The following is a 15,158-nucleotide window of genomic DNA, read 5'->3' on the forward strand; positions in this document are numbered from 1 at the left end:
ACGGGGGTCCCCAGCGGCGGGACTCCCGCGATCAGGCATCTTATCCCCTATCCTTTAGATAGGGGATAAGATGTGTAAGCACTGGAGAACCCCTTTAAAACAAGTCAAAATGAGGTTCAGTAGTGTGTCTGGCCTCCACGTTCCCTGTATGACCTTCCTACAATGCCTGGGCATGCTCATGAGGTGGTATCCTGAGGGATGTCCTCACAGACCTGGACTAAAGCATCCACCAACTCCTGGGCAGTCTGTGGTGCATCTCCTCAGTTGGTGGATGGAGCGAGACATGATGTCCCAGATGTGCTCAATCGGATTCAGGTCTGGGGAGCAGGCGGGCCAGTCCATAGCATCAATGCCTTCCTCTTGCAGGAACTGCTGACTGTTACGCTATGCGCTCCTGCCTCACACGCATGGTCCCCTTACCTTCTGCTGCCGACGGGGCTGGGACTCGCATTGCGGGACGCACCCGAATGCGAGCCCCAGTCCGTCACTCTCCGGGTGTTTCCCCTGCCTCTGCTTCCGCCTCTCTGCTCCGGCGCGAGTGTCCCCGTCCCTTAGGGCGTGCACGCGCTGGAGCTTTAAGATTTAAAGGGCCAGTACGCTCATTAGTGTAACCACCTGTGTCTTGTTGATAAATTCCTCCACCCTCCTCAGTTCTCTGCCGGATCTTTGTTGCCTTGTGCCCTAGAGAAAGCATTCCTTTGTATTGCCTTGCCGTGTACCAGATCTCCTGCTCTTGTGACCTTGACCTTGCTTCTTTGCCGCCTGCCTACTGAACTTCTGCTATGTCCCGACCACGCTACTGTGCCGCCTGCCCTGACCTACAGCTATCCTGACTACGAGTTGTCTCATCCCTTCTGTGCTTCGCATCTCCTCAGCCGCCTGTGTGGTCGAGCCGTTGCCGGGGGTTGCGACCTGGGTGCCGTCTGCAGCAACAAGCCCATCCTGCTTTGCGGCGAGCTCTGGTGAAGACCAGCAGCACCTTAGACTCCGCTCCCTGGCACGGTCCGAGTCATCTGCCACACAGGTCCAGCGGATCCACATACACCGGAGTTCCTGTCTTCAGAAACGTGAGTGTTACACTGATACACTCCAGTCACATGAGGTCTAGCATTGTCTTTCATTAGGAGGAACCCAGGGCCAATATGCCAGCATATGGTCTCACAAGGGGTCTGAGGATCTCATCTCGGTACCTAATGGCAGTCAGGCTACCTCTGGCAAGCATATGGAGGGCTGTGCGGCCCCCCCAAAGAAATGCCACCCCACACCAATACTGACCCACCGCCAAACTGGTCATGCTGGAGGATGTTGCAGGCAGAAGAACGTTCTACACGTCGTCTCCAGACTCTGTCACATCTGTCACATGTGCTCAGTGTGAACCTGCTTTCACCTGTGAAGAGCACAAGGTGCCTGCGGCAAATTTGCCAATCTTGATGTTCTCTGGCAAATGCCAAACATCCTGCACGTTGTTGGGCTGTAAGCACAACCCCCACCTGTGAATGTCGGATTCTCATACCACCCTCATGAAGTCTGTTTCTGACCATTTGAGTGGACACATGCACATTTGTGGCCTGCTGGAGGTCATTTTGCAGGGCTCTGGCAGTGCTTCTCCTGATCCTCCTTGCACAAAGGCGGAGGTGGTGGTCCTGCTGCTGGGTTGTTGCCCTCCTATGGTCTCCTCCATGTCTCCTGATGTACTGGCCTGTCTCCTGGTAGCGCCTCCATGGTCTGGACGCTACGCTGACAGATACAGCAAACCTTCTTGCCACAGCTCGCATTGATGTGCCATCCTGGATGAGCTGCACTACATGAGCCACTTGTGTGAACATAGAATCCGTCTCATGCTGTCACTAGAGTGAAAGCACCGCCAGCAAAGTGACCAAAACATCAGCTAGGAAGCATAGGAACTGAGAAGTGGTCTGAGGCCACCACATGCAGAACCACTCCTTTATTGGGGTGTATTGCTAATTGACTATAATTTCCACATGTTGTCTGTTCCATTTGAGCAACAGCATGTGAAATTGATTGTCAATCAGTGTTGCTTCCTGAGTGGACAGTGTGATTTCACAGAAGTGTGATTGACTTGGAGTTACATTGTGTTGTTTAAGTGTTCCCTTTATTTCTTTGAGCAGTGTACAGTTAACGGGGCAGGAAGCCCTACAACGTTCATTGTATAGTGATGGCGCTGGGTAACTGCAGCTCTGCTCCCATACACTTCAATATAGATGCAAAAATGTGTCTGTAATAAGCCTATGTGTACCCTTCAGCGGGGGCTACATGGCGATCTTGGCCATGACAAGGTAACAGTAACCAGGCAGTTGCAGATTTTGCGGCTACTTGTGGATTGTAGTGCCGCACCATTTACTTTCCTTAGGTGCAACGCTGCACGATCCATACTGGGCGGCACAGCAATTTTTGGATATGTGACCTGTCGTGGCCAAAATTGCAGTGTATCTCCAGCCTTACGCCACTTTCACACTGCAGTTTTTCAATAAGTATTTTGCATCAGTATTTGTAACCCTTCATGCTGCAGCTCAGGACAGCCTCTACACCTGCTGAGCTTAGAAGAAACTTTGCAAATAGCCATTATTTAAAGGAAAGTATTTGTTTTCCCCCCCCCCCCCATCGGCCATGTTTGCAGCCCTGAACATGATATAGGTTCCTTCTAGGAACGCTTACATTTACCTGGATCGTCTCTCTAGTGCAGATATACCATCACTCAATAATCATCAATAGTATAAAAATAAAAACACACAGAACTGATATACAGTGTTGTACCTAGTGCAGGGCCTTAGGGGGCAGTGTAGGAAGTTGGGATTTTTTGTTTACTGTTCTGCATAATAGGCTTTGCCATAAGTGTTCCTTTACAGCTGGTTGGTCAGTAAGTGTGTCCTCTCTGTCTCTCATGAAAAAGCCTTATGTGATAAGGTACCTTAAAAGCTTACTCAGTCTCCTGAATCAGATGTAATCTTCTCTACTTTTTTATATAACGTTTTGTAGGTCACTTGGATGAAATTTACTATCCAGTGAATGTTATTGATGCATATGTAGTATGTTTTACAGTGATGCCCTAGGAGACCTTTTTATACTTTGCTGCAATTAACTTTTTTCTGTTTTTAATATTTTGCTTCATGTGATTATAAATATTTTTGGAGTTTGTTTACAGCCTTTATACTAGCTATTTATTGCCAAAAATACCAAATATAAGTTGTCATGCACTGTACTAAAGCATGTTTGGCACTGACGTAGTTAACAGATAATCTTTCATTGCAAAGACGTTTGTATTGGTGCTCTGTCCTGTCAGACATGTTTCTACAGCCAATAACTTCTTCTGGAGACAAGGGGTGTTACTGGTAACCCAACACGACACCTCCGCTGTTCCCTGGAAAGAACCATGGTTAAATAAGTGAGTAAATCTCTGTCTGTTACTTTTTGATGGTATGTTGTTTATTATGTAGTCTTTTTTTATACTTTTCAGTCTTTTTAACACTTTTCCTAATAGTCTAGTTTAATCGGGGTTGTCTGACGTGGAAATGTGCTTGTGCTGTGCTGAGTGGAATAGGAAAGTGTTTGTGGTCGACATGTTATTCTGGACAGTTTACATCACTTGTTGATTTCCAAGACTGTAAATAACAATTTCTGTGGGTTTTCAGCCTTCATATTTCCCTACATTCACATGGGGTTTTCTGTGGTTTCACAGATTTCTCCCACAGTCCAGGAACATACAGTTTGTAGTTTTATTGATTCCTTAGAGAACAATAGGGCATGCATGTCAATAATATCTGATGAAATGGCATACATTTCTAATATGTGGGGTCTTAGGCCATGTTCACATTACGGAAAGTCCGCAAGGCTTTGCATTGCACTCGGGGTCCGCAGAAAGAATGAACGTGTTCTTTCTTTCTGCAGACACGGAAAACAGAATTTCTGTGCAGGAAACATCTGGCACAGAAATTCCACCATGTGCACAGCGCAGCAAATTCCTGTTGAATTCAACTGGACTCTGCTGCACCGGAATCTCAGTGCCAAATTCCAATGCAGAATTCAGTAGGGCTGGGCGGTATACTGGTTCATACCGAATACCGAAATTTTTGTGCTGCACGATATGAATTTCAACCCATACCGCAATACCAGTTTGGCCCCTCCCCCTCGGGAATGAATTGTCAGCCCAGCGCTGTCCCCACATCGGGGAACTAATCATATGTGACCCGCGAGTGCTGTTCTCCCCCCCCCCCCCTGCCATTAATTATTAGCCCAGCGCTGCACTGTCCCCATCGGGGTAAATACTCACATATGTCACCCGCAAGCGCTGCCCTCCTCGTCCTCCTGTTTGTTGCGGCCGCCGGCGCTGACACTCTATACCAGTGGTCTTCAACCCCCAGATGTTGCAGAACTACAACTCCCAGCATGCCCGGACAGCCAACGGCTGTCCGGGCATGCTGGCAGTTGCAGTTTTGCAACATATGGAGGTCCGCAGGTTGAAGACCACTGCTCTATACTGTATCCCTATGCCCGGGCTGCACCTTCCCCGTCAGTCCGGACCAGCTTCCAAGGGAATGGAATGTCGGAAAGCTGTCAGCCTATCACCGGACGCAGCGATGTTCCACCTCGGCCGGTGATAGGTTGAGCCCACTGTCATCACAGCCGGCTTCTTACATGACAGTGGGCTCAGCCTATCATCGGCCGAGGCGGAACATCGCTGCGGCCGGTGATAGGCTGACGGCTGTCCGGCGTTCACGTCCCCAGGAAGAGCGTAAGGCCAACGTAGGACCATGCGTTAAAGTTTATTTTGTTTACCTTTTGCAGCCCGGGCATAGGGATACAGTATAGAGTGTCAGAACCGGCGTCCGCAACAAACAGGAGGACGGGGAGGCAGCGCTTGCGGGTGACGTGAGTAGTACCCCGATGGGGCTAATAATAATTTTATTTTATTGGGGGGGGATACCGTTATATACCGTGGAACCGCCATAAGTTACAAAAATACCGAGATACACATATTTGGCCATACCGCCCAGCTCTAGAATTTAGCAAGGAAATTCCGTCTTGTGAACATGGCCTTATCTTTAAAACCCCCACTTGTCTTCATAATAGGAGTGCTCTGCCGCTTTGCTGCCAGGTGAGCTGGTGCAAAAAGGTGCATAATAAATGGCTAAATTGCCATGATCTGATAGGTAGAGGGTCCATAATCTGAAGACCCCAGCTATAAGACATTTATTGCCTTTACTATGGATAGGCATTTAAAATTTAAGACATGGAAACTCCTTTTAATGTAAAATTATGTGAGAAAGGGATATTTATTTTCATAAACTTTATATTTATGTGAATGCATTTTCACTACAGCTTCATGAAATAAATAGATTTTACATAAATAGCAAAAAATACTGAAACATTTAACACAAATTTTAATATAACACTGCTGTGAGTATAATGTTTTACCTACACATAATGCAAGGCTTTTTTTCAGCCCTGTTCTCTCTCATCACCCGGCTCCACTCCTGCTTGGTCTTCAAACCCTGCCTGCAGTCGGATGCCATAAATAGCTGCCTATGGAGGATCATGTGATGATACACTTCACTGCGCTTTCTCCACTGGGCCTGTACTCCTTGTTCGAATGCAGTTGTCACGATGCCGGCAGGCAGGAGGTGGATCCTCTGTGCCAGAGAGGGATTGGCGTGGACCGTGCTAGTGGACCGGTTCTAAATCACTACTGGTATTCACCAGAGCCCGCCGCAAAGCGGGATGGTCTTGCTGCGGCGGTAGTGATCAGGTCGTATCCACTAGCAACGGCTCAACCTCTCTGACTGCTGAAGATAGGCGCGGTACAAGGGAGTAGACAGAAACAAGGTCGGACGTAGCAGAAGGTCGGGGCAGGCAGCAAGGATCGTAGTCAGGGGCAACGGCAGGAGGTCGGAACACAGGCTAAGAACACACAAGGGAACGCTTTCACTAGGCACAAGGGCAACAAGATCCGGCGAGGGAGTGCAGGGGAAGTGAGGTATACATAGGGAGTGTACAGGTGAACACACTAATTAGAACCACTGCGCCAATCAGCGGCGCAGTGGCCCTTTAAATCGCAGAGACCCGGCGCGCGCGCGCCCTAGGGAGCGGGGCCGCGCGCGCCGGGACAGGACCGACGGAGAGCGAGTCAGGTACGGGAGCCGGGGTGCGCATCGCGAGCGGGCGCCACCCGCATCGCGAATCGCATCCCGGCTGGAGGTGGTATCGCAGCGCACCCGGTCAGCGGATCTGACCGGGGCGCTGCAGTAACGAGAGTGTAGCGAGCGCTCCGGGGAGGAGCGGGGACCCGGAGCGCTCGGCGTAACAGTACCCCCCCCCCCTTGGGTCTCCCCCTCTTTTTAGCGGAGAGCCATACCTTGTCTCCGGGAGAAAAAATGGGGGGAGCTCTTCTTTTCTTATCAGCAAACTTCTTCACGCGTGATGAAGCCTGTAAGAGAGAATTTTGGGTCTCTTTCCATATGGTGGAAAGATCACGAGTTATTTCATCCACAGCGGGCAAACCAGAGGGCAAGGGAGTAGGGAGGGGGGGAAGAGGGTGAAGGAGACCAGCAGGCTTCTGGCGAGGAGTCTTGTCCCGGGCACAGACAGTGCAGGCCCGCACAAAATCAACAACATCCGTCTCCAGAGTCGGCCACCAATAGAGACGAGAGATGAGTTGCACGGATTTCTTGATGCCCGCATGACCTGCGAGATGGGAGGAGTGACCCCATTTGAGGATTCCGAGGCGTTGGCGTGGGGAGACGAAGGTCTTCCCTGGAGGAGTTTGCCTGATGGAGGCTGGAGAAGTGGAGATCAGACAGTCAGGAGGAATGATGTGTTGCGGAGAGAGCTCTACTTCCGAGGCATCCGAGGAACGAGAGAGAGCATCGGCCCTGATGTTCTTATCGGCAGGGCGAAAGTGAATTTCAAAATTAAACCGGGCAAAGAACAGAGACCACCTGGCCTGGCGAGGATTCAGCCGTTGGGCAGACTGGAGATAGGAGAGATTCTTGTGATCGGTGTAAATAATAACTGGAAATTTAGATCCCTCCAGCAGATGCCTCCATTCCTCAAGTGCTAATTTAATGGCCAGTAGCTCTCGATCCCCGATGGAGTAGTTCCTCTCCGCCGGAGAGAAGGTCCTAGAAAAAAAACCACAGGTAACAGCATGCCCGGAAGAATTTTTTTGTAGAAGAACCGCTCCAGCTCCTACTGAGGAGGCATCAACCTCCAATAGGAAGGGTTTAGATGGGTCAGGTCTGGAGAGCACGGGAGCAGAAGAAAAGGCCGACTTGAGCCGTTTAAAGGCGTCTTCCGCTTGAGGAGACCAGGACTTAGGATTGGCATTCTTCTTGGTTAAAGCCACGATAGGAGCCACAATGGTGGAAAAATGTGGAATAAATTGTCTGTAATAATTGGCGAACCCCAAAAAACGTTGGATAGCACGGAGTCCGGAGGGGCGTGGCCAATCTAAGACGGCAGAGAGTTTGTCTGGATCCATTTGTAGTCCCTGGCCAGAGACCAAGTATCCTAGGAAAGGAAGAGATTGACATTCAAACAGACATTTCTCCATTTTGGCATAAAGTTGATTGTCACGAAGTCTCTGAAGAACCATGCGGACATGCTGGCGGTGTTCTTCTAGGTTGGCAGAAAAAATCAGAATATCGTCCAGATACACAACAACACAGGAATATAAGAGATCACGAAAAATTTCATTAACAAAGTCTTGGAAGGCGGCAGGGGCGTTGCACAGGCCAAAGGGCATGACCAGATACTCAAAGTGTCCATCTCTAGTGTTAAATGCCGTTTTCCATTCATCCCCCTCCCTGATGCGGATGAGATTATAAGCACCTCTTAAGTCCAGTTTGGTAAAGATGTGGGCACCTTGGAGGCGATCAAAGAGTTCAGAGATAAGAGGTAGAGGGTAGCGGTTCTTTACCGTGATTTTATTAAGACCTCGGTAGTCAATGCAAGGACGTAGGGAGCCATCTTTTTTGGACACAAAGAAAAATCCAGCTCCGGCAGGAGAGGAGGATTTGCGGATAAACCCCTTTTTTAAATTTTCCTGGATGTACTCAGACATAGCAAGAGTCTCTGGGGCGGACAGAGGATAAATTCTGCCCCGGGGTGGAGTAGTGCCCGGGAGGAGGTCAATAGGACAGTCATAAGGCCTGTGAGGAGGTAGAGTCTCAGCTTGTTTTTTGCAAAACACATCAGCAAAGTCCATATAGGCCTTAGGGAGACCGGTTACAGGGGGAACCACAGGGTCACGGCAGGGAGTACTGGGAACCGGTTTAAGGCAGTCCTTGAAACAAGAGATACCCCAGCTCTTGATCTCCCCCGTGGACCAATCCAGGGTTGGGGAATGGCGTTGGAGCCACGGTAGTCCAAGGAGAATTTCGGAAGTGCAATTGGGGAGGACCAAGAACTCAATTTTTTCTTGATGAGGTCCGATGCACATTAGAAGGGGCTCCGTGCGGTAACGTATGGTACAGTCCAATCTTCCATTGTTAACACAATTGATGTAGAGGGGCCTGGCGAGACTGGTTACCGGGATGTTGAACCTGTTGATGAGAGAGGCCAAAATAAAGTTTCCTGCAGATCCGGAATCCAAGAAGGCCATAGTAGGGAAGGAGAAGGTAGATGCAGATATCCGCACAGGCACAGTAAGACGTGGAGAAGCAGAGTTGACATCAAGGACTGTCTCACTTTTGTGCGGAGTCTGCGTGCGTCTTTCCAGGCGGGGAGGACGGATAGGACAATCCTTCAGGAAGTGTTCGGTACCGGCACAGTACAGGCAGAGATTCTCCATGCGGCGTCGTGTCCTCTCTTGAGGTGTCAGGCGAGACCGGTCAACTTGCATAGCCTCCACGGCGGAAGGCACAGGAACGGATTGCAGAGGACCAGAGGAGAGAGGAGCCGGGGAGAAAAAATGCCTCGTGCGAACAAAGTCCATATCCTGGCGGAGCTCCTGACGCCTTTCGGAAAAACGCATGTCAATGCGAGTGGCAAGATGAATGAGTTCATGTAGATTAGCAGGAATTTCTCGTGCGGCCAGAACATCTTTAATGTTGCTGGATAGGCCTTTTTTAAAGGTCGCGCAGAGGGCCTCATTATTCCAGGATAGTTCAGAAGCAAGAGTACGGAATTGTATGGCGTACTCGCCAACGGAAGAATTACCCTGGACCAGGTTCAGCAGGGCAGTTTCAGCAGAGGAGGCTCGGGCAGGTTCCTCAAAGACACTACGAATTTCCGAGAAGAAGGAGTGTACAGAGGCAGTGACGGGGTCATTGCGGTCCCAGAGCGGTGTGGCCCATGACAGAGCTTTTCCAGACAGAAGGCTGACTACGAAAGCCACCTTAGACCTTTCAGTAGGAAACTGGTCCGACATCATCTCCAAGTGCAGGGAACATTGTGAAAGAAAGCCACGGCAAAACTTAGAGTCCCCATCAAATTTATCCGGCAAGGATAGTCGTAGGCCTGAAGCGGCCACTCGCTGCGGAGGAGGTGCAGGAGCTGGCGGAGGAGATGATTGCTGAAGCTGTGGTAGTAGCTGCTGTAGCATCACGGTCAGTTGAGACAGCTCGTGGCCTTGTTGCGCTATCTGTTGTGAGTGCTGGGCGACCACCGTGGTGAGGTCAGCGACATCTGGCAGAGGTACTTCAGCGGGATCCATGGCCGGATCTACTGTCACGATGCCGGCAGGCAGGAGGTGGATCCTCTGTGCCAGAGAGGGATTGGCGTGGACCGTGCTAGTGGACCGGTTCTAAATCACTACTGGTATTCACCAGAGCCCGCCGCAAAGCGAGATGGTCTTGCTGCGGCGGTAGTGATCAGGTCGTATCCACTAGCAACGGCTCAACCTCTCTGACTGCTGAAGATAGGCGCGGTACAAGGGAGTAGACAGAAACAAGGTCGGACGTAGCAGAAGGTCGGGGCAGGCAGCAAGGATCGTAGTCAGGGGCAACGGCAGGAGGTCGGAACACAGGCTAAGAACACACAAGGGAACGCTTTCACTAGGCACAAGGGCAACAAGATCCGGCGAGGGAGTGCAGGGGAAGTGAGGTATACATAGGGAGTGCACAGGTGAACACACTAATTAGAACCACTGCGCCAAACAGCGGCGCAGTGGCCCTTTAAATCGCAGAGACCCGGCGCGCGCGCGCCCTAGGGAGCGGGGCCGCGCGCGCCGGGACAGGACCGACGGAGAGCGAGTCAGGTACGGGAGCCGGGGTGCGCATCGCGAGCGGGCGCCACCCGCATCGCGAATCGCATCCCGGCTGGAGGTGGTATCGCAGCGCACCCGGTCAGCGGATCTGACCGGGGCGCTGCAGTAACGAGAGTGTAGCGAGCGCTCCGGGGAGGAGCGGGGACCCGGAGCGCTCGGCGTAACAGCAGTGTACTGCTATGGGCACAGTGACATGTATAATCACATGCTCCTACATAGGTAGTGTGGTGTCCCGGTACAGAACATGGTCCTGTACCATCTCTAGGTCCCCTCCGGAAGAGTCCCTGCAGTCCATAGGGCTCTCCTGCAGCGCTCACCTTTTGCTCACCTTCTAAATGTGTTGTGTACATATTGTTCATTATACATAAAGTTGTACAAATGTGTAGAGGTTAGTCATGTGAACCACTGTTATGTCACTACCCAGAGTGCCATGGGCACTGGAACCACAGACTTAGCAACCAATGGGCTTTAGTCCAGTCCCCCTAGTATATAAGGGGCTGTAGTCTCTAAACTCTCTCTCTTGATTCCTGGATTCATAATCTAAATTCATCTCCGCTAGGCCAAAGCCTAAAGAACCTGCAGCCACTTCAAAACATGAGTTATCAAGCTCTATCTACAATTCTAGTGACTACTACTCAACTCAAGAATAATATTAGTAGCACAGTGGCCTGAAAAAATCATCTCAATACTACAAGTCCCAGCAAGCCTGTGAGGTAACTATCCTGCATCCCGGTTGCCTCTAGAGAAATTGCATATTTGTAAAGACTGTTTAATAAGAATTCAAAGTAAAAGTTCCAGTTATTTTCACAATTCCTGCTGTGGACATTCCTTTATTGCCTGCCATTTCTGGGTTGGTTGTCGGCAGGGCCTTATACCGAAACAACCACATCCCAGCGTCACGACTAATCTGGGGTTAATAACACCTTACCCCACAGGGTTAATACCACCAGACCCTGCTACACCATTGCAACACCCCAGACACCACAGTAGCCATGTATGGACGATGAACTGTCCATCTGCAAACAGGGATCGAAAAGCAAGCTGGAGCGGAGTCGGATGATAAAAGAGACTGGGGCAGCATAGAAGCATTACATTTTGTGTAAGTAAAACATTATACTCACAGCAGTGCTATATAAAAATTTGTGTAAAAGGAAAACTGTCAGCCTGTTCATCAACACTAAAGCCAATACACTGGATTATAGTGTGAGTGAACAGGATTACATAGAGGGGTCACTTACTTAAATCGTTCCAGTAGGTCCTGAGATCTTTGCTTGTCAATTTCAGGGAATCCACGTAATTGCGCGGTGGAGGCGAGGCCCCGCTATCTGGCCACCTCTGTCAGGTCCTTATACCACCCCCACTATTTGAATATTCATATTCTTCAACTCCATGTCCTAGTGACGTGGAGTCACAAGTCACGTGAGCGCAGCATTCTGTCGGCAGAGCACATGCGCCAGAAGATTTCACCCAGCTTTAATGTCCTGATGATGTGAGAGCTCTGCGTAATAGGAGTGATCTGCGCAGTGTTACTGCGCATGCGCCAATCCCTCGCTACACCCAAAAGTCGGGTGTAGCGCAGCTTCACTTCGCATTACGCAGCGCTCTCACATCATCAGGACGTTAGAGCAGGGTCAAATCTTACGGCGCATGTGCTCTGCCGACAGAGTGCTGCGCTCACGTGACTTGTGACTCCACATCACTAGGACATGGAGTTGAAGAATATGAATGTTCAAATAGCGGGGGCGGTATTAGGACCTGACAGAGGGAGGCAGAAGAGGCCAGCCCGCAGGGCCCCGCCTTCAGCGTGAAATTCCCTGGATTGAGCAAAGGGTCTTCACAAGCAAAGATCTCAGGACCTACTAGACCAATTTAAGTAAGTGACCCATATATGGAATCATGTTCAGCCACACTATAACCCAGTGTATTGGCTTTAGTGTGCATGAACAGGCTGACAGTTTTCCTGTAAAGGTGGCCAAACCCCTTTAAGGCAAAATGTCCCCCACCTAAAGTTGTTTTCAGGAAGATATGATTAACCCTACAGCCTAAAATGGAAAAATACATGGCCTAACTTCTAAGGAATGCTTTTTCCTCTTCTCTGTTAATCTACTGCTAATCCAGCTCTAAAGGGGGTTTCAAGGGATTAAAAAAATGAACATTGTGAAATAGAACAAAACATACCCCAATCAAGGTGATGGGTATAGTAATAACAAAACAACCCAATTGCCAGCAGCACAAATTACCCTATATCTACCTTGATTAAAACTTTAAAGGGGTACTCCGTTGTAAAACTTTATTTATTTATTTATTTATTTTTTTAATTAACTGGTGCCAGAAAGTTAAACAGATTTATAAATTACTTCTTTTAAAAAATCTTTATCCTTCCAGTACTTATTAGCAGCTGTTTGCTACATAGGAAATTCTTTGCTTTTTGAATTTCTTTTTTTGTCCACATGTCCATACCTCTGTCCGTGTCAAGAACTGTTTAGAGTAGCATAGATTTGCTATGAGGATTTACTCCTGCTCTGAATAGTTCCTGATATGGGCATTAGGGGTCAGAAGAGAGCACTGTGGACAAGACAAAAATGAAATTCAAAAAGCAAAGAATTTCCTCATCTGCCCAAAATACAAAAATAATAAAAAAAATATTTAATATACTTAAATATACTAATTACTGCATTGACTTTTTGTTTTTTATTTGTTTCCTGAATGCATATAGTGACTCATTTGAACATTACTCTGTTTGATAGTCTATGTGATTTTAACATATTTTACATATTTCATTTGCTAAAAATGAAAAGAAAGTCCTAAAGTCTTGGCTACTAGGTGTCTCAATTCCTTGTCAACTGCTGTCCAATGCCTGTTGTTAGAGGAATTTCATCTCTAGCAGCAGAGAGACCAAAAAGGGACAAAGAGACAAAGTGGAGGCGGGGCTTATAGATGTGCAATAGAGAGTCTGGGCTGTGTATATGCAATCTAAGTCTGTGTGCCTCCCTCTTCTAGAGAGTCCACAAAAGAAATCAAGGCTTCCATTATATTATTAATGACTGGGCAGTTGCCCCTTGTGTTCTGGGAAGTTGTCTGGGGAGTTGTCCCTTGTGTGGCTTGTCATCATGATCAGTTCACTTCTCCTTTGTTGATGTAACCCCTTCCTTGCTATAATTCTTCCTCCCCCTGCTTTTTGCTTATTATCATCATCAGTCCCCATTTGCTGCTTAAACGGTCACGGCTTTTGTTATATAACTCCTGCATTGCTGTGATGTTGTGGCAGTTTTTCTTACTGGTCACTTAGCACCTTGTAAAGTCAATGCACCAATAACCTCCACCCATTCCATCTATAATAGTTTACTATAAATCCTCCCCCAACAAGGTGCCAGCTTGCTCTGTCAATGCATTTTCTCTAGCACTATGTCATGGCAAGGGTATATTCTGGGCTATGATTGGCCAGGCAAGTAAGGGAAAGGAAGTCTAGGTGTAAGTACTGCTGTCAATCAGCTTAGTTTTGGTCCCAGCCCCTTAAATAGAGAGAATGATAAATAAGTCATCATAAAGTGGACATTCAGAAGCTCAATAACAGCAGTGACGTCACCTTACTACTACCCCCCCCCCCCACACACACATACACACACACACACACAACACACTACCCACCTAATATTCAAGATCTGTGTTTGTAGTCAAAGAACGGGAGCTTGATTTCCATAACCAACCTCAAATTTGACTTTCTAAAGCTACTTACATGATGCTTTTGGGATTTTATCAAGTCTGGACTAGGTCAAAAAGGAAAATGCAGAATGGGACCTGTCACTGTGGCATTCTTACATTAGTCAGGAAGACTTGTTCATACAATGCACACGAGTTGTGTGTACATTTGGCAAGGTCACACAATATAGAATAATAACTACCTGTGCCACACCTTTCTTATTCCATTCCTAAATGATAGGTTACCAAATAGATGTGTAAATTGACTGTAACCTGTAAATTACACCTTGTGAAAAATGTTGAATTCAGTTATCAATTCTGTTATTAACATAGAATCCAAAGGATAGGGGATACGCGTCAGATCGTCGGGGTCCGACAGCTGGGACCTCCCGCAATCTCCTGCACGGCACCCTGGCTTTCCCTAAGAATGAAGCCTGACCCTGGCACAAATCAAATGTTGACATGACCCCTCCACGTATCTCCATAGAAATACATGGAGGGGCTGTATCTGCCGCTGCTTCGTTTGGTGGTCGACACACTCTGTTCCTGGGGAATAGCCTTTTCAGTTTATGGTTCTTTTATACTTTACATGCATCACAGGATTCAGCATTTGCATATTTACTATTGCAAAGGGTGGAGTCATTTAGATTCCCAGTAGTGCTTCAGGTTTATGAATAAGTAACCTTACACAACATCCAGCGGCACAGTATCACCGCAAAGGGTCCTGACCAAGTGGAGAGTGAAGTGAGTACAGGATTATTACCTTGTAGACAAAAATGGGCTTAATTTGCATTGGTGTGCTAGTTTGTGTGTGTGAAATGTGTACTTTGTGTCTAGTGAATGTTCTCCTTGTTCTCTGATCAGACTAGTGTACGATTACACAATAGCTTGATCTGTTAGAAGCTATGCCTGCAATCCCTTCCTAAGCAGTACTGGATGCCATGTCTTCTTTGGTTGGGTTGTGTTGAGTATTTATTTTTATTGCTTTGTATGTTATTCAGTTGTAGCAAATATAAAATGAACATATAATATAAGCTAAGAAGAATATAATGTTTTGGTTGTAAGTTTTCATTACTTCTATATAAATGATAGGTAGTCATTACTATTATTAGGCTCTATAGAACAGAAGCCATGAAACAGTGCCAGATCTACGATGGGACAGATGCCACTGGCACGTGCAGTGCTAATTTACCTGGCAAATCTGATAAAATCTTTGACAGAGGCTATGATGCTAATG

The 15,158-nt window shown here is 48.0% G+C and overlaps 1 protein-coding gene across 4 annotated transcripts in view; it reads left to right on the forward strand.

The window, feature by feature from the left end:
* The first annotated feature begins 3,261 nt into the window (after positions 1 to 3,261).
* Positions 3,262 to 15,158, forward strand: part of DAO (D-amino acid oxidase) — a 50,027-nt gene continuing 38,130 nt past the window's right edge. The window contains exon 1 of one of the 4 annotated variants that reach the window (XM_056528796.1): positions 3,262 to 3,403. The gene's annotated coding sequence lies outside the window, so the exon portion shown is untranslated. Of the gene's footprint in view, positions 3,404 to 4,803; positions 4,888 to 11,164; positions 11,322 to 14,558; positions 14,666 to 15,158 lie in introns of those variants that run through there. The other 3 variants (XM_056528798.1, XM_056528799.1, XM_056528797.1) reach the window with 3 other exon arrangements.

The sequence above is a fragment of the Hyla sarda genome, chromosome 1 (genome assembly GCF_029499605.1).
Source record: "Hyla sarda isolate aHylSar1 chromosome 1, aHylSar1.hap1, whole genome shotgun sequence".
Classification (NCBI taxonomy): Eukaryota; Metazoa; Chordata; class Amphibia; order Anura; family Hylidae; genus Hyla; species Hyla sarda.